This window comes from Lampris incognitus, chromosome 3 (assembly GCF_029633865.1).
Source record: "Lampris incognitus isolate fLamInc1 chromosome 3, fLamInc1.hap2, whole genome shotgun sequence".
Taxonomy (NCBI): Eukaryota; Metazoa; Chordata; class Actinopteri; order Lampriformes; family Lampridae; genus Lampris; species Lampris incognitus.
The window spans coordinates 88,436,325-88,447,649 of NC_079213.1; positions in this window are offsets into that span (position 1 = coordinate 88,436,325).

The window sequence follows — 11,325 nt, forward strand, 5'->3', positions numbered from 1 at the left end:
GAGAGAGAGAGAGAGAGAAGGACCGAGAGAAACTGAAAGAGAGAGAAAGATGTTTGGATCATGCTCTGTCTGGATGGGAGATGGGAGAAGGAGCGAGATGGGTGGCACGGCGATCTGTGTGGGGTATTTGTGTGTGTCTTGAGAGGCCTGCCACTCCAGCCGAGGTGGATCGGCTTAAAGTACCCACACAGGGCGACATGGTGGCAGATCCACAAAAAAAAAGTAGCTGCTTTCCCCTTTTTCTCCCCCTTCTGTTTCTCTTTGGAAGCAATTTGCTATGTGTCTCTTTCTAAATTGAAACACAAATCCGAGTTTTCCAGTCCTTGTTGCAGGCGGCAAACGAGCGTGTTTGAAATGTATATTTTTAGCCTATTTGCGTCTGCAGATGGATGGGTGTGTCCCCCCCCCCCCGCTTTTGCTCCGCGCGGCAAACTGGCCCTTGCGAACGGTTTTCAAAATTCGGATGAAATGCTTGAAATAGTGTTAAACAGCCGTCAGAGTTGGGAGTTTTATCAGCCGTGTCTGCACCGGGCGTCTATAAAGTTTCGCTCAGATGACGAAGTGTCAAACAGTCCACGTGCAGAGTGAGTCGAGAGTGGGCGGTGCATCCCACCAGCTCTCAGCCCCACGCCCTTTGACCCCAATCCGGGAGGTCAGGAAGGGGGACCTTTCTTGGATCGGCCCTCTCTGCAAGGCAAGCCGTGTTCCACCTCAACAATAGCCAACGTTAACACAATCAAGCCCCAGGGGTCGTCCTCTTGCAGCGGCGAATAAAAATACACAGAGGGGAGGATGTGTGTATTTAGAGGGATGGACCAAGCATTGCTCTCCGCCTCGTTGATGCACGTAAACACTCCAGCAAAATGGAGCAGGTCGGGAGCACTGATGTGCCCTCCACGTCTTTTTCATCATCGCTGCCAGCGACTCAGGACCAATGTGCTATTCATATGTCAGGCGTATGGAGACCTCATGGGAGATGACTAAGAGGCTTTATGGGCATGCCATGGCCGTTACGCCGCGACACAGAGGGTCGCTGGGTGAGCATAGGAAAGGGAGGGATAGTCGAGGGACTGTAGTAGAGGCCTTTTTTTTGGGGGGGGGGGGGGTGGTTAGCGTTTCATAGACTTGGCAGGAAAATCCACATCTGGGCTTCCCCCTGCCTTTTTTATTCATTTTAAATATATATATATATATATATATATATAATTTTTTACAAGTCACAGGCTCCGGTAACAAATTTTGCCAATGGAGCAGAAAGAAATCTTTGATATTTTTCAAAAGAAAAAAAATAAATAAAAGAGCCCATCACATTTGTCTGCAGATCGGACTCCTTCACCGAAACAGCGTGCCCGGAGGGGGAAATACACCATATCACCTGGTTTTGGATATCGCTGGCCTTGTTAAATACTAGAGGAAAAGAAATAGGGGTGCTAAAAAAAAAAAGAAAAAGAAAAAAAGGAGGCAAAGAGAACCCGTGGGTTGATCCTAACCATAGCAGAGTGGGTGATGATGGGACTTTGGGGCACAGGGCCTCGGCTGCAGGCACTCCTTATGCCTTACAAAGAGCCTTTAAAGGAGGGCAAAACACCTTTTGCTAATTTCAGCCATCATCAATGAAGCAGGGTGCGATGATACGGACGGCTTCAAGGGAAGAAACACTAAAGCCATGACGGCTGAGTGTGTGTGTGTGTGTGGGGGGGGGGATGTCCACCTCAGTTAGCTACAGAGCATGTGTGAATACCAAGTGTGTAAATGGTGAGCATGTGGTGAGCAAGTATTTGATAAGGGTGTGAGTGTGGCTAGAGGACCCTGTGTGAATGTGGAACGATACGGAAGGCCGTAAATGAATGGCCACTCTCATCCGTAGTGTAAAACATGCACAGCATTAGAGCATCAGCAACACTTCAACACGACACATACACACACACACACACACACACACACACACACACACACACACACACACACACACACACACACACAGCTCTTCTCTCCTCCTGCTGTCCTCTGGAGAACAGCGGCAGACCACAGCAGCACCCCCCTGCAACCCTTATCAGCGACACACTGAACTCACTGTTGAACAGCTCCAACACTGGTCACCTTCGTGCAGCTCTCGCAGAGTGCACGCACTACATTTCAATGACAGTGGCAGCAATCACACACGACCTTTTGTCAGGCTATTTACATAATCTCCACGGTCCCATGCTGTGGCCTCCTGGAGGCCCTGCCAGCTGTGGGGAGCGTTTATTTAACCTCGGCTCAGCGCTGAGATGGACTCTCAATGGCACGTTGACTTTAGTGTTTAAGTGAGCCTAACATGTAGAGGTCCGTGTACACGATGAAAACATATCGTAAAAAGGTATGATTGTGGCAACTGTTTCTAGGGCTCAATAAAGCAAATGACGAGGTGTGGGGTGTTTGGTCTTTTAGTGGTTAGACGGTCGTGACACCTGTCCATTTGGTGAACACGGAAGGTCAGGGAAATGTGTGTGTGTGTGTGTGTATGTGTGTGTGTGTGTGTGGCTGGGATTATGCAAGTGAGACCAAGACAAAGAGAGAGGGAAACAAGGAGAGAGTGTTTGTGTGTGTGTGTGTGTGTGTGTGTGTGTGCATGCCTGCCTGTGTGTGTGTGTGTGTGCGCACACATGCACGTGTGCACACGTCACTTATTGGGGACTTACACTCCCCCTTGCAGATTCCAGCAAGGTGTGTTCTTCAGCTGGCGAAGGAGAGGAAGCCTCCCCCCGGGGGGGGGGGGGGGCATCAGCCTCGTCAGTCCATGGTGCAGTGGTTCCGCTGCTGCAGGTTGTCCTGCAGACTGCCTCGCTCTGGGGAGAAAGATGCAATGAACTGCAACTGTTTTGGTATTTTAGCTCACTAGATACTTATTCCCAGGGAGCTTCGGTTTCAGGAAGCCTTGTGGTAGCTGGTCTCAATTACTTATGTACAGTCCCTTGGTGCAATAAAAGTAATGGATTACTCATTACTTGTTATGCCTTTCAAAAGTAATTTTATTCTTTTAGCTATGACTCACTAGGAAAGGTCATTTGTTACTTGACTTGATGTATTACTTTTCATGACATACATAGAATCGGCATCTGCATTCTCTCCAACCAGTGTAACTCAGTTGCTTTGTTCCTGTTGGACGTTCAGGGCAGGAAAGAATCATTGACATCCAGTGTTCTTGTTACCCCTTCTTTATCATATCAAAGTAGTTACACATCCATCCATCCATCATCCAAGCCACTTATCCTGCTCTCAGGGTCGCGGGGATACTGGAGCCTATCCCAGCAGTCATTGGGCGGTGGGCGGGGAGAGACCCTGGACAGGCCGCCAGACCATCACAGGGCCGATACACACACACACATGCACACAAACACACACACACACACACACACACACACACACACACACACACACACACATTCATTCCTAGGGACAATTAAGTATGGCCGATTCATCTGACCTACATGTCTTTGGACTGTGGGAGGAAACCGGAGCACCTGGAGGAAACCTACCCAGACACGGGGAGAGCATGCAAACTCCACACAGAGGACGACCTGGGACAACCTCCAAGGTTGGACTAACCAGGGGCTCGAACCCAGGATCTTCTTGCTGTGAGGCGACCGTGCTAATCACTGAGCTACCGTGCTGCTAGTTAGACATATATCTAATATTGAGATGGGATGATAACAAAGGTAACGGTTTTCTGTATTTTAAAATTGGAACAGTAGTTTGTTGAACTATAGTCATTACTGGAAACCTAACATTACTCTTACGTCATTGTAATGGATTACCGCGGATCTCTGCATATGTATGCTCATCTCATTGGACGGGTTGTTTGTCTCAAGGAAAAGGACACCCTGAGCATAGCAGAGTGTTGTGAATAGCAAACATGTCTGTTTGATTATTTGATGCAATTTCATACATATTCTGATTCTTCTGGGGTAGGTGAGATGTGAGCCGTGGTTGTTGGTGGGGCTTTTAATGGAGGGATTTGGAGGTGGGTGCTGTGAAAGACTAATTGCAGTGCAGCAGATGAAAGCGCCAGACAAAATAGGTTGACCTCCTCCCTCTGTGCCAAGTCAGGCCAAAAATGGCTTGCCTTTCCCCTCTCACACCTTGCAGAATCACCCCAACCCCCCGACACACACACACACACACACACACACACCACCACCACCACCACCCAACTGCATTACCATGCATTACCATTCCCCAAATGCATCTCCATGCATCGCCTTCCCTTCTTAGGGTCCGTGCGTAGAAATCCGTCCAGCCTCTTTCACTAATGAATCAATCAGCTGGCCCCATTCATTGCGCTGCTGTCAGTCCTGATCGATCAGCCTTCTCCCTCTTTCCATCCCAATGGAACAGCGGGGGGCTCGGAGGAGAAGAAGGGAGGATGGAAGCTGCAGAGAGGCCTTTCAAACAGACACTTCAAAGTCTTACATTTTCTTTTTCCTGCATCCACTTTGGATGGTGTTTTACAGCCTACTGGTGTGTGTGTGTGTGTGTGTGTGTGTGTGTGTGTGTGTGTGTGTGTGCGCGTGCACATGTGTGTGTGGGGAGTGAGAGACAGTGAGGTGAAGGTTAGAGAGAAGACAGAAAAGAAAGATGGAGAAGACAAAGGCCAGTCTTGTTGGGGGTCTCTGACCTTCCTGCTGCCCCGGCTAGTGCACACTACCGTGTTAGCGCTTCATCATCCAACAAAGCTTGGAGACACCATGCGGCATATTTCATCCTGCCAGTAGATCAGTAGCCTCCGGTGCTGGCCCTTCTTTTTCAGAAGATCTCAACCGGGTGACCCTCCGCCATGGTCTCTGACCCTTTAGCCTTGTAGCCCTGGCTAGTGGAGAGATGTACGAGTCCGTGAGTAGAAGCCAGCAGGCTCCAAATCTCACCATGCCACAGTCTACACAAAGAGTCAAAGGTAGACGGGTCATCTCTTATGAAAGCCTGTCTGAGCTGGAGCATGTTGCACAGGTGGAGCAGACGTGTGTGTGTGTGTGTGTGTGTGTGTGTGTGTGTGTGTGTGTGTGTGTGTGTGTGTGGCAGGGGACACGGTGGAGTGAGACATTGCAGCCACAATGAAAAAGGTCTCATTTTCAAAAGCCACTTGGTTCCGTTTATTGGCCAGCCGGTTCATTTCAAAAGGCGTTGAGAGAAGTAACAATGTGGACTGAGCCGCCCGGGGGCTTGGATTGCAGGGAGTCACCGTGAAATGATTTGGAGTTGGGTGGGAATGAGGGTGGGACGAGGCTGAGAACAAGGGGTGTGGAGAGGTGAGCTACAGAGCAGCGGGCTCTGGGGTTGAGGGGGTCCATCTGAGCAGAGAGATTGTAATCTCTGGACTTGGACGTTTGCCACCGATCTATTCTTCACATCTCCATTTTAAGACCATCTTCAACCCACCTACAAGAGATGTATCTGGGAAAGGAGTTCTCTCTCTCTCTCTCTCTCTCTCTCTCTCTCTCTCTCTCTCTCTCTCTCTCTCTCTCTCTCTCTCTCTCTCTCTCTCTCTCAAATACACACAACCACTCATAACACACATTGCTTCTCGATGGTCTTGTTTCTGATACAGACTGGAAGTTGCATGCTAGGCTTTTTTTTTCTTAATCAATGTGACATGCATGCCGGCTTTGGTCAATGGCGGCACTGTACAAGGTTTTAAGGGTTTTCAGAATTATTACTTGAGCTAGTGTCACAACAACGGAAAAGCAAGTGCGGAATTTCATTCGGATTGTGATTGGAAAAGATAATCATCTTATTAGCTGTTAAAGTGCCGGAGTTTTGAAGAGCACAAGGACTTGTTAAATTACCAACAGCGATGAATTCCAGTATCATCAGCAAATATTAAATATGTTTTTAAAGAAGAAGTATTGTGCCATTTACCACGGTGATTTAGCAGAACTTAATCAGAGGGTTCTGGCAACCTCACGGTTCCTGCATCGCTCCGGCCGGACTACCTGGCATGATGGTGCCAAAGAGGAGCGACCCAAAGTCCACACAAACAGGTGGAGTTTAGACAAAACTTGCTGCAGACAAAAGCCTCATTTTCTCTGTTTATCTTCCCACTCTTCACCTCCCTGTCCCTTTTCTCAGCCTCGCTCTCTGTCAATGACCCCCCCCCCGCTATTTAACTGTTGTTCTCGCCCTTTGTTCTTATACCCCATCCATTTGGCCCATCGTTCTGCCCCGTGCTCCTCTTCAGGCCCCTCTCCCGTGACCGCACCTTATCAAGGTTGCTGTAGGTCCTAATTGCAGTATTATTTTCCCTGTGCCGTTGTCTCCCGCCCTCGTGATATCCAAATCCCAGCAGCGGCAACAAGCAGCTGGGAGACAGATGCTATTTACTACCCGAGGACTCTTTGTTACTTTGTTACCGCCTTCTTCTTGATAAGGGCTTTACTGTCAGGACGAGCTCCCTCATTGTGTGCGAATAGGCGATAGTCTGCAGCCAAACGACAAGGCGAGGAGGCCCCGCCACCTCCCCACCCTCCCCCTGGTTACCCCGTGCATTGTGAAGGCCCGAATGTTGCGTTGGTATGCGGAAAAGAGTAAAACGTCAAGTTCAAGCACTGACACTTACATGACACGTTTTACATGCGGCTCTCCTTTCCAACCTGTCACTGATGCCGCCGGCTGTTTTTTTTTTTTTTTTACAGAACTGGTTTCTTTGCCTGTCAGCTCAGACAAAAAAAAAAGAGAGAGATTAGTGCAGATGGAAGAGCAAGAAGAAAAAAGAGAGGAAAGGAAAGGAAAGGCAAGAGGGCCTCTGTGGTCCGCAACCTGATATGTTGCTTTAGGTGGCAGAGGGTGTCTAAGTGCGAGGAGCATGAGGTGTTGGGGTTTAAATACCTCAGCCAAACAGTTCAGAGTGTGAAAACAATCGCCAGAGACATGAAAGTGAAGAGGAGAATACCCAGAGGGGTCAGATAACCTCCCGGCCAGATGGGTACGGTCAAGCAAACCGCCAAAAGGAGTTTTTGGGGGGGGGGGGTCAATGTTTTTGCCACCGATGTCAGAAGTGGGATACGAGTATTACCCCAATGCCATGTTTGGCCTCTGTAAATCCCGCGGGAAGCTGGAACTAAAAGGGTGGTGATGATTAGAGATTCAATTTGGCTCGCCATCAATCAATGCCACAGGATGGATGGAAAGTGTCGCAGCCATCGGAAGCCCACCCTTGCAGCCGGGCTGAGTTCGGGCCTCTTGGGATTCACGCCCCCTTTTTTTTCTCCACGCTTTGTTAATTAAGCGACCAAGCTGCCCCTTCACTTACTTATTCATGAATCTTGGCTTCGACCGGTGCTGGAGACCACTTGGTCTCCCCTAATTAGGCCGTCACTAATGGCCCTGCTTCCAGACGATCCATACAGTCTCAACATGGAGCCCCCATCCCCACTCGCTGACATAACCATAACACCCCCCAACCTGACCTTGGTGTTACACACCCTGCATCACCCGGTGTTATGTTTCCGTGTGTTTTACGGGATAAAGTGCTCCTCGTGGGATAATGAGGAAACACTTTAAAAAATCAATTTCCATCTGCATTCGTCTTAAGTGATTCCTCACCTGTTTATTAACTCAAGGGTAGCACGGTCTGGGTGTGCTTGGACCTCGGCAGTCATTAGATATGGAAGGGAAGTCTGAACGGACGGAATGAGAGGCTGTGAGTTGGTGAAATATTAACACTTTCCCAGAGGGCCAACAGGTTTTGCAGATTGAACTCTGCCATGATTTATTGATGCAACTTCCTTTGAACAGCGGCTCGTTGCAAGGAGGGGAAGACAGCGGGCCTAAATTGTGAGCTCCCTAACAACCTTTTGAAGAGCTGAAGTGTGTCAGTGGCATAATGTTAGCTCTAAAGCGTACTCTAGCCATTTTGTACGTTACATCATTAGAAGCCGTTGGTTAGTAACTACTAGTTAGTCCCGCAAACACCCCTGCCCGAAAGCCTTTTTCCCCTCCGCTCAGTGATGAAGTCACTGTTCAGGGTCAGTGAGCCCATCTGCCGTGGCTTTGTGTGGTGTGGTTTCAAACCTATAAACACCAGTCCTGAGTCAGATTTACTGGCCAGATGCCCCAGGGACTCATTAGTTTTGCTGCCCACTTCGACTGGTTCGGGGTCAGGGCTGATGACTAATCAGTCCGATGCTGATCCACGCCCTGCGGTGCCGAGGACTTCCAACCCCACCTAGCCCACTTGGCCCACCAAGAGCCCTGGCTGGCATGTGAGCCTGTGTTTACTGGTGTGTGTGTGTGTGTGTGGTAGATGGATAGATGAGACACATGTGAAATGGACATATAAAGACATACCGGTATTGACATTTTCAGTCCTATTTTGGTCCTGTCCTATTTCCTGTGCACCTAGCTCAGAGTTTAAAGTAAATCCAACCAAATAAACCCATACTTACACCTCGTCATTATTTATTCCCTTCAGATTTATTGCCATGGGCCTCACCGGGGCCAAACCCAGCTGAACACTTCCAACTAATGGGTGAGCTTAGGCATAAAGATGGAGGCTGTTATTTTTTGACTAGCCAAGTTTGCTACAGGCTGTGTTCCAAAGATCACGACGAGACGAGACGAGACGGGGGGGTCAGAAAGTTAACATTTACTTCCACCGATGGATGGGCCCGGGTGAGTAACAGCGGTGTGGCTTTGGTCAGCTTCGAAGCAATTCTGTCTATTCCAGTAAGGCAAGATTCCTATCTGTCTTTGGTCTGGATGTGCGCACTCATATGTATGTGTGAACAGGCAGGTTTGGAGGAGCAAACGCAGAAAGAGCCTCCATTTTGCATGATGGTCTTTTTACACAGCCTGCATCCAAGTCAGCGCCCCCTTTCTATCCTCATTCGCGTCTCTCACCATCAGCCTCTCTGGTGGTCATCCTATCCTGCCAATATTGACTCAGCTCTATGGAGTGGGCGGTCAAAACACCTAGGGTTAATATATAGACCGCCTATTGACTCTGTCTATAGGTTGACCTTATCATCCTGTGACCCCTGCCAGTATAGGCGGTGAATGCCTCTACTACTCTCTTACCTTTCTCGATGTTCCTCTCTGCTATGGCTTTTCTCCATCCTTTATTGCTGTAAATTACGCTATTGCCACCGGAACATGTGTTTCTATTCCCAAGGATGTTCACCCCAGAGTGCTATGCATAAGTTAATGTACACACACACACACACACACACACACACACACACACACACACACACACACACACACACACACACACACACACACACACACACACACACACACACAACACAGGAACACGTTGATTGATGCTGTTTACTGGTAATAATATGGCACCTCTGTAGTACTGCTATGTTCCTGATGAAATCTCCTCCACAATTTATACACACACAGATAGATGCACATGCAAATATCCACCACCCCACCCATGCGCACACACACACACACACACACACACACACACACACACACACACACACACACACACAAACTATACACAGATTTTCTCACAAAGTTTCACAATATCTACATTTCCCATTTGTATCTTGACTGTTTGGAAGTGTGTGTGTGTGTGTGTGTGTGTGTGTGTGTGTGTGTGTGTGTGTGTGTGTGTGTGTGTGTGTGTGTGTGTGTGTGTGTGTGTGTGTGTGTTGGGTGGGCGGGGGAGGGCTGGGTTTGTGGGTGCATGTGGATGTGTGTATGTGTATGAGAGAGAGAGTGTATGCTTGTCAGCCTAGCACATGCACGTATAAGTGTGTGTGTGTGTGTGTGTGTGTGTGTGTGTGTGTGTGTGTGTGTGTTGTCAGCACATTAATCAATGGGAGCATGGTGGCCTTGCGGCTTGAGCTTCTGTGTGTGTGTGTGTGTGTGTGTGTGTGTCAAGGGGGTATATTGGTGGCCCCCTTCCCCCTCTAACTGCCAGCTTTAGTTACACATCAATGAAGGGTGAATAATACATTAGCTAGGGTAGCCCATACTTTTTCACTCTCCCTGGGCTGCCCCCCCCCATACATCCCAGGAGAAGGGGGGGGGGACTAAAGCAACTCATAGAGAAGAGAGAATAAGAGGAAAGAAGAGAAGATAATTTTCTCTAAAAACCTAATTTCTTCCTTGTCTCGTTGGTTCACCTAATCTTTCAAAGCAATGTTGATCCGTCAAATGACCTCACTTCCTGTTTACATAATCCCCCCCCACACACTCTGATGCTTGACTGTCCTCCTTGTGTTAGATTCATGCTCCTTTCTAAACGCTTAAGGACGGCATAGTTGGAGGTAGATGAGACTGGAGGTTCAACATGGCCTCTGGGCCGCTGGTCCCCCAGCTTGGAGCCGGGCAGGCCTGCTGTGGTGCATCAAGGTCCTCAGCACGGCTCACTGTCATACGGGAATATGTGGACTTCTATGCTGGGAGGACAGTGAAAGGTTGACATTTTGTGTGTTTGGGTGTGACACCTCAGTGTAATGGGGATTCATGTCGAAGTTCATGCTAGTCTGTGTTTCTTGGGCATGTTTGTGTGTGTGTGTGTGTGTGTGTGTGTGTGTGTGTGTGTGTGTGTATGTGTGTGTGTGTGTATGTGATGCCTCTGAGTACTGGGGACTTGTGTCTACACCATCCTGTGTGGACATGCGATCATGTTTATGTGTTTATGTTGATGTCTGTGTATCTGTGTGTTCAACATTATATTGTGTGTGTTTCCTCTATCTGGATATCTGTGTATGTCTTAATGTGTGCGTATGTGTGTGTGTGCATGTGTGTACACGTGCGTGTGTCACTAACTACTGTATGATTTATCCCTTCCATCTCCAGAGTTGCTGTCTGGGGTCCGCTGTGTGTTGTGCCAATGCACAGAGGTCTTTATGTAATTGGAGTGAGTCTCTGAAACCCCCTCACCATATGGACCCCAGCAGCCTTGGACGTCTTGTCTGTCCATCCGTCAATTTCTTCTAATTGCCCAGAGCCAGTATGCTGCTCTGTGGCCATCTATTGAGTGGTTTCTCTATAGGTTAAATACATTAATATGTGATTAGGCTGGGGACCACACCGCTCCCCTCGCTGCAGGATGCAGCAGATAAAGCATAGCGGAGGTGAGAACAGGTTAGAATATGGACGTTACATGTCTCCAACGCCGTGGTCTGCATGTGACCCCCCCCCCATCTTTCCTACCCTATGCATGCTCAATTTAACCCTCTCTGTAGTAATAGTGAATAATATATTAATGATAACCTGCACAATAGCATACGCTCATCTGAATAAAAAAAAAGTCTTCCGCCCCCTCTCCTTCTTTCTTATTTATTTTCCTACCACATACACATTTATCTGTCTTTCTTTCATTCATTC